Source organism: Protopterus annectens, chromosome 1.part0, assembly GCF_019279795.1.
Source record: "Protopterus annectens isolate FY-2018-M chromosome 1.part0, PAN1.0, whole genome shotgun sequence".
In the NCBI taxonomy this organism is placed as follows: Eukaryota; Metazoa; Chordata; order Ceratodontiformes; family Protopteridae; genus Protopterus; species Protopterus annectens.
Window position 1 is genome coordinate 1,522,449,069 of NC_056725.1, and position 12,073 is coordinate 1,522,461,141.

Sequence of the window (12,073 nt, forward strand, 5' to 3'; positions counted from 1 at the left end):
TACTTGTAATCTAAACAGTCTATTCTCTATCTGTAAAGCTCAGCACTTGTTCCTAAAGCATTTTTTAGTCGGGTAAAGCACTTCTATATTATACAAAGTACTTCATTAGCTTAAACCCCCCTTGAGTACCCACTTCCCTATAGGTCCTTTCTGACTCAGTTACACAGCAAACTTTTTCATTTCTTCTAGCATGTCAAAGGGTCAGTTGCTAGCATCTTCTCCTGCTCAGCTGGTGAATCTGGGAATATTGAGGCAATGTTACAATTGCCTCATGTACAGACAACCCTCTCCTCTTCCCACAAAACACAAATACATACTAGATATGCAACTATATAGCCAAACTGGAGGCTGAGCTCTCTCAACTCAGGACTGGCAAAACCAGACAGGAGGAGAAGGTAACCACACACACCATAAACCCAGTCTCACATAGAACTATCACAACTACAAATCAAACACATAAACACACAAAGACATACTCGGAGGCACTGATCAAAAATCTACCAAAACAGCGGAGGCCTCCAAAGCAGACACCCAAACAACTGCCACCTCATGACATAACACAAGCAACACATAGATCACAAAGTCAGTGTGTAAATCAGTCACAGCCCTTAAGGCCAAACACAATGCTAGACACACTTGTCATAGGTGACTCCATAGTCAGACACACTGACATCCCACTCACCAGACTGAACAAGGAGAGGGTCACAGTAAGCTGCCTGTCGGGCGCTAGAATCTGCCACATAACACAAGCACTCAGGTCACTCCACAGCAAGTACAAGTATGACTCAGTCATTGTCCATGCCGGTGTGAATGACCTGAGACGTACCTCCCTGGACTACATGAAAAGAGACATAAAGGAGCTCTCAGATTATGTAGCCCAGGCTGGTATGACCCTGACCCTGAGCAGTATCCTACCTTCACCAAGAATGATGCCACAATACAGAGACAAAATGATCAGTTTTAATAATTGGCTTAATTTCTGGTGTCATTCTAAGGGGATCCAATGTCTGTCTGCCTGAAATGACATGCTTGACAAGCCACACTGCTTCGCAAGGGATGACTTGCACATGTCACCCCTGGGTTTCCGGATATTGGCAAAGGCTCTTGCCACCCCCATAGTGCCTTTTTTAGACAAGGCTCAAATTCTAAACCCACCGCCCTAGAAAACAATAATGGAAAAAAATTAAGGGTAATGCTGCTCAATGCCAGAAGTCTAAATCTCAAGATGCACGCCCTCGAAGCCCTCCTCAGTATGGAGAACATCGATGTCTGTGCTGTGACTGAAACCTGGTTCAAGGCTCCTGAGATCACCCCGGCACTATCAGGTTTTACCTCATATCATGCGTTCTGGCCCCAAAACCCAGACCGTACCACAAAAGGAGGGGGTGTATCCATATTCATCAAGGATTCCCACACCTCCAGGCTGGTGGCAACTCACGAAGCATCAGAGACTATTCAGGTGTAATTAACCATAGGCAAAACTGCTCTACAGTTTGTAGCATGTTACAGGCCACCCTCTCAAACTCAGGAACCCCACACAGCCTTCCTGAAGACACTGGAGAGTATAAATGTCTCTCCAAACACCATCATATTGGGTGACTTCAACTACCCAAACATAGACTGGGAACATTACTCAAGCCCCAATACCATAGCCCAAAGGTTCCTGGAGTTCATAAACTCAAATGCCATGGAACAACTTGTCACCATTCCCACAAGAGGTGAAAATATACTAGACCTGATCATCACAAACATGGGGACAAAATGCTCCACACCGGAAGTATATGCCTCATTGGTGAGATCAGACCATAAACTAATCTCACTGGAGATCCACATCCTGCCCCCACCCCCAACAAAAAAGACCACAGTGAAGAACTTCTCAAAAGCCAACTTCACACTTCTTAAGACTGGTGTAGTATCCTTCAAGGCCCCAGAGCCATTGGAAACCACAACCCACGCTGCTGAATCCCTTACAAATGCTTTCTACGAGCACCTCCAGGATTGCATGGATCAAGCAATCCCAAATAAAATCAAGACCCTTTCCACCAAAGGCAAGCGCCCGATCTGGTGGACCCCAGCCATAAACAAATTTTACAACAAGGGGAGAAAGCTACTACAAGATAGAGCAAAATCCCTAAAAGGGAAGACATCTCTGATCAATACTAGTAAAAAACTACGATCACTCATAAAATCATCCAAGGCCAACTTTGAGAGAAAAATCGCCAAGGACTCAAAATACAATCATAAGGCCTTCTTTAGCTATGTTAGAAATCTGGGTGGAAACTCCCAGATATGCTCAGAATTAGTCCAAAATGATACAAAAATCACTGAACCCACAGACATTGCAAACATACTGGATGACAGGTTCAGTGAAAATTTCTCCCATCCCCCCCCAAAAGGAGAAATATCTATCCCAGCAGAGTGTAGCCTCCCAATCATCTCAAATGCCCAGGTAAGAGCTGCTCTCTCTAAAGCTAAAAACACAGCATCAATGGGACCGGATGGTGTCCCCGGCTGTGTGCTACATGAACTCAATGAGGAACTAAACCCACACATAAGGCTGCTGTTTAATCTTAGCCTTACCACAGGATACGTACCCAAAGAGTGGCGTACGGCAACTGTGGTCCCACTCCACAAAGGCGGTGCTTCTACGGACTCTGGTAATTACTGCCCCATAAGCTTAACAAGCCTGGTCTGCAAAGCTATAGAGAGGATCATAATGGAACTCATAAATAAAGACATAGGGGACCTACAGACATTGGATCCTACCCAATTCGGCTTTGTCAAGGGCAGATCATGCCTCTTGAACTTGGTCGACTTTTTTGAAACAGTCACCAAGGCCATTGATGAGGATAAGGCAGTTCACACAGCCTACCTTGACCTTGCAAAAGCTTTCGACACAATACCCCACTCAGGTATCATAGAAAAGCTCACCAGCTTAAATGTAAACCCATATGTCACAAGATGGGTTGCAAACTGGCTCAAGGACAGAACCCACAGGGTTAGAGTTGCTGGTGCCATGTCAGACTGCCGGTCACAAGCGGTGTCCCACAGGGCTCAGTCCTGGGCCCCCTCTTGTTCGGCATCTACTTTTCAGAAGTGCAGGCAAACATAGGAGGATTGTGGCTGACAAAGTTTGCAGATGACTGCAAACTGGGCGCCATAGTTGAAAATCCATCAGACACAGATATCCTTCAGAGAGGTCTCATAGAAACGGATAACTGGTGCCAGAGCCATGGCCTTAAGCTAAACGCCAAAAAATGTATAGTCATACCCTTTGGTACAAACAAGGTAACCCTAAGTTACCACATAGGTGGCAATCCATTAAGCACAGAAGAGGTTATCAGGGACCTGGGGACCCAAGTTGACAGTAACCTTTCTTTTGACACTCACATTGCCAAAGTGGTTAGGAGGACCTTCTACATTGCCCACCTGATTATGAAGGGATTCACATCCAGATCAAGGGAGGTCATCGTTACCCTGTACTCTTCACTTATCAGACCAATGACTGAGTACAATGCCCCATTCGGAATGTATCTTACCCGACACCTGCAGCAATTGGAAAGACCCCAAAAGTTCCTCACCAAAAGGATAAAGGGGCTCAAAAATATGCCATATGCTGCCCAACTGAAGAAACTCCAGCTCTATTCAGTCGCATACCGTCTGCTCAGAGGTGACCTGTGCCTGACATACAAGGCCATGTCCAACCCGGAATTAATGGACATGGTCCACCTCAAAAAATCCAAATCCACCAGAGCCACAAGAGCAAGAGACTTAAACCTCAACACGGATATAAATAGGACGTGCTGGAGGGACAGATTCATCACACAGAGACTCCCTATGCTGTGGAACAGAATCCCGGTCCATGTGAGACAGAGCACCTCGCTGGCTCTGTTCAAGAGGAATCTTGACCAGTGGATGGGAGATCGTAGGTTTACCCCGGGGATCATCTCTGTATCACTGCTGGACAGAGGCACAGCAAACTAATGGGTATAGTATTCTTCAACCTAAGGGGTGGTGAAAGCCACACAACTCTGGCTAGGCTTATAAATGCCCTAGGGCAGATAGCCTAGTATGAACCTATGAACCTATGAACCTATGAACAAGATAGTTGGCTTCGTGAAACACTTTAGAAAGTAGATTCTACCAGTATGACTACAGAAAAATGGTCATAGAAGGCCATATTGGGATATCTGAAGTATAAGTTTAATTGCCTGCATTCAAATTGAAGGACAGAAATGAAAGATGTGGAGTGCACAGTTTAACAGACGAAAGGAACACATTTGCGAGTTCTGAGGAGCTAAGAAAAAATGTTGCAGTTTTTTATGAGATGTTCCATAGTGAAATGGAGTGTAATATCAGCTGACTTGAGGAGAAGGAGGGAACTATGTTATAAGCAGTTTTCCAGTGCTAATGGAAGAGAACAGAAGCACATTTGGGTAATTTCATCAAACAAGATCAGGTTATGAGGCAAATGATGAATGGCAATGTGTGGAAGGGGAGACAGATAACTGGCTGACAATTAAAAGACAGAAGTACAGCAACTTTCTCCTGATATAGCTGATGTCCTTAACTCATAACAGGGGGAAGATGGGGAAAGATTCCACACTTGTGTGGGGAAGCATATAATCTGATAGCATTACCAAAGGGATTGCAGGGTAGGGAAAGATCCTGCAAACTAAGTACTGATATGATTAATAAATGTAGATGTTAAGATTTACACAACAGTGCCTGCAGTTATGTAAGAGCAACTTATCTGCAGTTTAGAAGATGAAAAGTGGTGGTTTTGGGAATGCCGTAGATCTGAAGATCACAATAACTTTCTCTTTGGAAGCAGAAGGGAGAGGCGGGAGGAAAGCAGAAATGGTTTTATTTGACATCAGGAAGGCTTTCAACATGGTTAGTTTGGTGTTTTTGGAAAGAGTTTAAAGTGAAGTAGGACTAAAGATGACTTTGCCTTAAAAAGTTATAATCTTATACTGTAATCGGACACAGGGAGTAGTGAGTAACAGGGTTCAGGTTAATAAGTATAGGTAGAGACATAAGGCAGGGCTGACTGTAGAGTTAGACAATTACACATTGAAGGAGGAGTAATGACATTTTGTCAATAACTGGAAATCAGTACATTTATTTACCGAGGTCCATATGTTCTGGCTAGTAGATATAGATGACAAACCACAGTGTACTGTGGGAATTTATCACTTTTGGTACATTGTATGGCTTACACTTGTGAAAATCTATTACCATGTCAGTATAAGAGGGGGAGTGGTACACTTTGGTTGCCAGTTCTTAGAAAATGTGGTGCAAAGTATCTGATGGAAGGATATAGTAATGAAAAACTGGGCAGAATTCAAGGTAAGATTAAATTAATGGATGAGCAGATGCAACTATGGTCGTCACAGGTAGAAGTGGTGAAATTATGCTCTTACTTTGTTTTTTTTTTTTTTTTTTTTTTTTTTTTTTTTGTTTGTTTTTTTTACTAGCAGGCACAATCCCATAAACCCAAGAAATACATTTCTTAATAAAACGTAGTTTATAAGATTTAAGAAGTCCTGACTTACAGCTCACAGGTGTGCAGGACAGTAGAAAATTCCAGACTTTGCAATCAATTTAGTAATCCATTGCAGAATCCCAGATCATTCATGTTCTTGATGGGTAATATAGAAGAAAGGAAGGAGGATGGAACAGGTTTTGACCGATTTTTGGCAAATGACAGAGAAGTCTGCTGGACAGCAGCTTGTTTAGTCAAGAGTGGAAAGAGAGTCTTATAAGAATGTATCTAGAAGAATGCAAAAGTGAGGAGGAATATACTAAAAAAACTATATGTCAATCTTGAATAAGAGATAAATAGGACTTGCAAGATGGGAATGACGGGAGGAATTAGAAATGTTTTTGACAGGTAAAGCAGGAATTTGGTATGTCAGGTGGAGCGTGTTTAGATGATTAAGGCCTTTGTAAAATATTACAGCAGTGGAGGAAGACAAAGATGAAGAAAGAAAGCCTTTGAAAGAAACAAAAGAGAAATCTTTTTTGTAAGAACACAAGAAAAGTAGAAAAATGATTCTGCAACATAAAATATATACCAACTTGAGGGAAAAGCTGATTGAACAGGAACCCTCTGAAGAAGAAGAGAAGGATGGGTAAAAGAGTAGAAAGTCTGGGCTAAAGATAAAAGATGAAAGAAGGAATACGATGCACACTGAGAACCTGATATAATACCAGCAGCTCTGTATCTGGCATAGGTGGTATTTTACACTAATAGGAGGGATTTAGGATTAAGGGAGATGACAGAATGCTGGAGGTGTCATCAGGCACAGGTTAGGCTAGTGAGCTTCCTTTGTAGTGGTTGTGCCCTGATGTGAGAAGGCTGAGTGAAGGCTGCAACAGCAGCATGGCAGTTTCTGTTTTGGGGCATTGGATTGGAGGAGCTACATCAGGGGACAGCTTAAGGGAATGAAGAAAAGAAGTGAAGAGTTAGCCTTGGGTGGATGGATTAAAGGTCTGATGGAGAGAGATGCTACAAACACAACTAGACACTGTGGAAGTACGTGGAGCACTTACTGAATAGCACAGGAAGGTAATGGAGGAAGGTGATGGACGGAATGGAATAACATGGCTGATGTTGATAGGTAAAGGGTACACAGAACAGAGGATGGATGACAAAGACAGAATAGTATGTAAGCATCCTTGATTGTTCATATAGATAAGGTTAACTGGAGAGTATATGGACGGCAACTGGTTTAGTTCATAAAGGGTCTTTACAGGTAACAGGGGTCATGGAATAGGGCACATTTGTGATGCTGGCAAGAGGAAGTTGTAGCTCCACTATTAAGATCAAGAATATATACGGCAGTGGATTTAGGATGTAAGCAGATTCTTAGTGCACAGGATGGAAATATGATAGACAGGGCTGAGGTATTATAAGAGAAGTACTCTACTATGGGGACTAAATTCACTTTCGTTAAGTTTAGAAGTAAGAATGGGTGCCACCTGAACATTATACTCTTCATCTGGACTTTACAGAGGGTAGAAAAGGGCTACCTGTGCTACTTGAAAAGCATAAGGTATGGCAGGAATCATATTTTCTTTTCCCTTTGTCTAGTCTAATGATCTAGACATGTCATACTGTTCAGTAAGCACTCCTAAAACATAAACTGATCAAGTTTCCCTTAGAACTAGTTGAAGGAAATTTAAGTTCATAAAAAACTAATTTGTGTGTCTCTATATGTCATACTGTATTTTCCATGTGTTTTGTTTTGTATGCTCTAATTCATTTATATGCACTGCATTTTTTCTTGTTTTGTCTCATAGCTCTCTATATATGGATATAGCTATAGATATAGATATAGATATAAATATGTATCACACAAACATATAGATAAATATACAGAGAGAGAAAGAATAAGTATCATTTTCAATTTGTAAATGCTACTTCATTTTCTTTGTAAGTGTATTTGAAAACAAATACATATGTATGGATCCCTGACAGAAGATCGAATATTCACAATGACAAATGTTGAAACACTGAACCCGCATCACCAAAAAACAGGAAGCTTGAAAGCAATGCCAGGATCACAAAAGCTCCTTTTTTGCAGGGGAGCAAGCCCCCCCTGCACCCCAAATACCGTGTTAATTATATATACAGACTCTGAGATCTCACTATGGTGGTGGAAGGGGCAAAACCCTAATTCTTACGACACAGTGTTCCTGTACAGTAACAGCCCATAGCGTTTGAACGTTTGTGTTTTGGTGATGTGAATTAAGTGCATCAACACTTGCTGTTGTGAAGATTTTATCATCTGATAGGGACCCATGTGTGTGTGTGTGTGTGTGTGTGTGTGTGTGTGTGTGTGTGTGTGTGTGTGTGCGCGTGCGCGTGTGTGCGCGCGTGTGTGTGTCTATCAAGCTTTGATGTACTTTAAAGTTTAACTTTATCTACCTGCTTAGCAACTCAGACAAAAAAAAATGGACCAGGAGGTTTTTCCTGATGTACTTTCATGTTGTAATTCATTAAATGGCCCAATTTATTCCAATAACTCTTTAGGGCTAGAGTTTAGAATCCTTCATACTGTTTTCCCATGTTAATGTTGAAATTAATGTGACATAGTGGGTAGAACAGTTAACTAAATGTAAGCCCAAGAGATGCAAGTATGGCACAAAGGTGCAAGGTTAAACAATCCAAATAATTCAAGCAAACTTAGCTATCACTCTCCAAAAAACATATTTCTTATATAATGGATCCAGGTCAGTGTACTCAAAAGAAATGGTCAGGACAACATAGACCCACATTGTCCTGACTGTTTCTTTTGAGAGCACTGATCTGGATCCATTATATAATAAAAAAGTTTTTTTGAGTGCTGGCTGTGTTTGCTTGAATTATTTAGTTAACTACCAAAACAAACTATCAGCAGTACATCAGAAAAGGGATATTGCCATTAAACAAGTTGTTGAAGCTGTCTGCAGCTAGTATAACAGTGCTTGCCCAAGTAAACAGACCATCAGTAATGAGGTCTTTTTTGCATGAGGTTACTACTGTTGAATATATTGAAATGCATGGAAATCAGTGTGCAATTTTATCATTATCACAAGTCGCATGCTAGAAACATTTAGAAAACTACCCTAGTCATTATCTGAAGTGCAGCAAGACACTTGGTATTGTCGATTTTTGCTGCTATAGTATTTGAAGTCTGCATTTCAAATGTGGATACTTTGGGAAGATGTTTATTCAAAGAATGTGTGATCTTGGATGTTGCATTCTCATATATTACTTGGTGATTGACATCTATAACGACTCTACGTATTGCAATGTTTTTGAAGTTGTGGCAACTTTAAAATACTGATTAAATTCTGCTTGCCTTATTACTGTCTTTTTGAGAGACATTATACACACTAGAAATACAGCATTTTGCCGTTTGCTCAAAACAGAAAGTTAATTTCAATGCAAATCTCAACAAATTCCAAGACAGCCAAAGGAATGCTTTAATGCCCTTTTAAAACAATTGTAATCTGCCATAATTAAGATTTTATAAAAGGGCCACTTCAGTTCAGTACTCCAACAAAGACAAGGAAAATGGCAAACTCCTTTGAAAAAAATCATGTTTTTATGAATATCAGGATCAGTGTATACAACAAAATAGCTTTGTTGTTTTAAAAATGTTTGTGTCTTTATTATAATCACTTGCTTATATGTTTTAGAAGGCTGGGGAAATTAACTTCTTCAATTTTGTATTCACAATGTAAAAGTATGAAAAGTCAGTAAAGAAATGTAGTACAGCTGCAGAGATGATCAAATGGATAGTAAGGAGAGTGAGAGTAAGCAGATAATCAATTCAACAAGCAATTCAGTAATTCAAGCAGCCAAAGAATATAAATGATATCTCTATGCATGTTATGATAGTTGGTGGCAGTGTTCAGTAAAACACTGGCCAAACACTGCAGTCTCGCCTTACAAACTAGGAATGAGGCTACAGGACTGTAGGATGGTACAATAGCTCCCTTTCAGAACGTGGTTTCAGAAGGAGCCATGTAACTCAGGTTTGCTGTTCTCATGACCATCCCTGGAAATGACATTGAAAAGGTTCCATGTGAAAGGCAGGTAGACTTCATGAAAGCCAGTTGTCATTGCACATGAGTGTCAGATTGGCTTCATAGAGAAATCATGTGATTCCACTGTGACACTGTTCTGTGTCTGGATTAGTACTGAAATGCACATGGGGTTCTCAGTGGGGTTCTCATTAGGGTTCTCAGACGATGAGATACTGATACACTTCAGTAGCATGTTCCATATCATTCCTGGTAGGGGGTAGTTAGAAAAGTAAGGGATATGACATTATGGCTTAAGATCATGAGTTCAGTATAGAACTGGAACTATGAGCAGAGCTGTCTGGCAAAATGTTGTAGTGCATCACCCTGACATTGATAAATACAACCAAACGGTGATAAAACATATACTAGTACTGTGATCACTGATTAACTGGCCAGTCTGCAGTAGGAGCTTATTCAAAATATATGGCAACCAAATGGGTGGTGACTGAGATTTAATGAAGTTATTGCAATGTTATGCCAAAAACCTACATATCTGTAAAAGTAGCCATATGGTAGAGAGGAAAAATAGATTTTATAGCTCTGTAGATAAACTTACGATAACAGCAGATATTCCAGTAAATCACTGCTGCCGTAGCCTAAGCTATATGGGTAGAAAGGCAAAAGGGAGGAAGAAATAAATTAAGAATAAAGGAGCTCCTGAAGAATATTCCTAGCAAAGCCTGTTCTGGACTGAGAAAAGAAATCCAGTTTGTAGTGCTTTGCAGAAGTACATACAGAAGAATAAGTTACTGCCTCAAGAATACTTCTACAGTCCACCCCTTTCTAGAAAGCCACCGAAGAAGCCAAAGCCCTTGCGGAATGGGCTGTGATGATGCCTGGAAGTGACTTTTTATGGTGAGAATAACCAAAAGAAATAGCATGAGACAACCATATAGAAATAGTATCTTTTACACTGATTGTACTTTCATCTTATCTTCATATGAGACAAACAGCTGATCAGCTTTACTGAAGGATATAGATTTGTCTAGGTAGTATCTGAGCTGCCTCTGGACATGTGGAGTATGCAGAATCCATTCACCTTCATTTTCAGAGTCAGGAAAAAAATTACAGGGAGATTAACAGATTGGCTCAAGGTAAACACTGAAATCAATTTAGGTATAAAAGAGGGATTAGTTCTCAAATAAACCCTGTCCTTCTGGAAAATAAGGTGGGGTTCATTCTCTGTAAGTACTTGTAATTCAGGATACACTCCTAGCTGAAGTAAAAGCAATGAGTAAAGTACAGCTGTACAAGTTGTACTTACCTATGACAGTAATGCGCGTAGAACACACTGCCTTACTGGAATTGGGTAGTAGTGCTCTGCTACCCTCCTCCTGGCAGTCTATCAAAGCTCAGAAATCCTCCCACTGTCTGTGGGTCTGAAGGACAAATCACCTTTCTTGACCATATCTGCCCTTCAAACCCACAGACAGGATCCATTCAGTTTCCTAGGGTCCAGCAGGAACAGCAGATGAAAATGAAAGCATTGCAAACATCTACTGTTCCAAACCAAAAGCCAGAGACATAACAATAAGGCTGCTGAGAAAACTCAGTGGCAACTCCAACAGCAAACTACATACAAAGGTAGATGGTGAGAGGGTACTACCAGTATGCCAGTGTGTTCTATGAACTTCTACTGTTATAGGAAAGTAAGACTTATGCAACTGTACTACTTTCAGCAAATACATTGCCTTACTACATATTAATAGGCTCCCAAAGCTTACCTAACCTGTGAAGAGGAAGGATAAGGGTGGTCATCGAACCCCTGTTTATCAAAGCCACAATTCATCGAATGGTGAATTATAACTAGGGCAAACCATCCATAGGCAAACCAAGCAACCGTAAAAAAAAAAAAAACATAAAATTTAAAACCTACCAAGGAGGGGCGATACAACCCCCTCCCCCCAATGTGGGAGCTGCACCCTCACCATCCCCCTAACTAAATATACCAACTCTGAGATCCCACTACAGTGGGGAAAAGGGCAAATTCCAGATGGTGGCCAACTGCTGGTTTGCCTCAGTTACAATTCGTTATTTGATGAATAGCGGCTTCGATAAACAGGAGTTTGATAAATTGCTATTCACTGAATATCCATACGATAAAGTGATATAGACCCAGATAAGGGTCCAGAAGTCCCTGAAGAATGGTCCTCACAAAGTCTACTTTGGGTTTAGAACAGGAATCCAGCTTGTAGTGCTTCATAAAGCTATGGAATGAGGACCAAGCTGCTGCTTCTAGAATTCTTCTAGAGTTCACTCCTTTCCATCATGCAATGAAGAGGAAAGGGCCCTGGTGGAATGCACCTTTATCTTGCCTGAATTTGCCTTGCTATGGTGGGTGTAACAAAAAGCAATATCGGATAACAACCAATGTGCAATGATTTGCTTAGAGACAATTGACCTTTTGTTGTTGCTGAGAGGGCAATAAAAAGCCTTTTGGCCTTCCTAAAGAGCTTGGTTCTATCAGGATAGTACCTGAGCTGCCAATGCA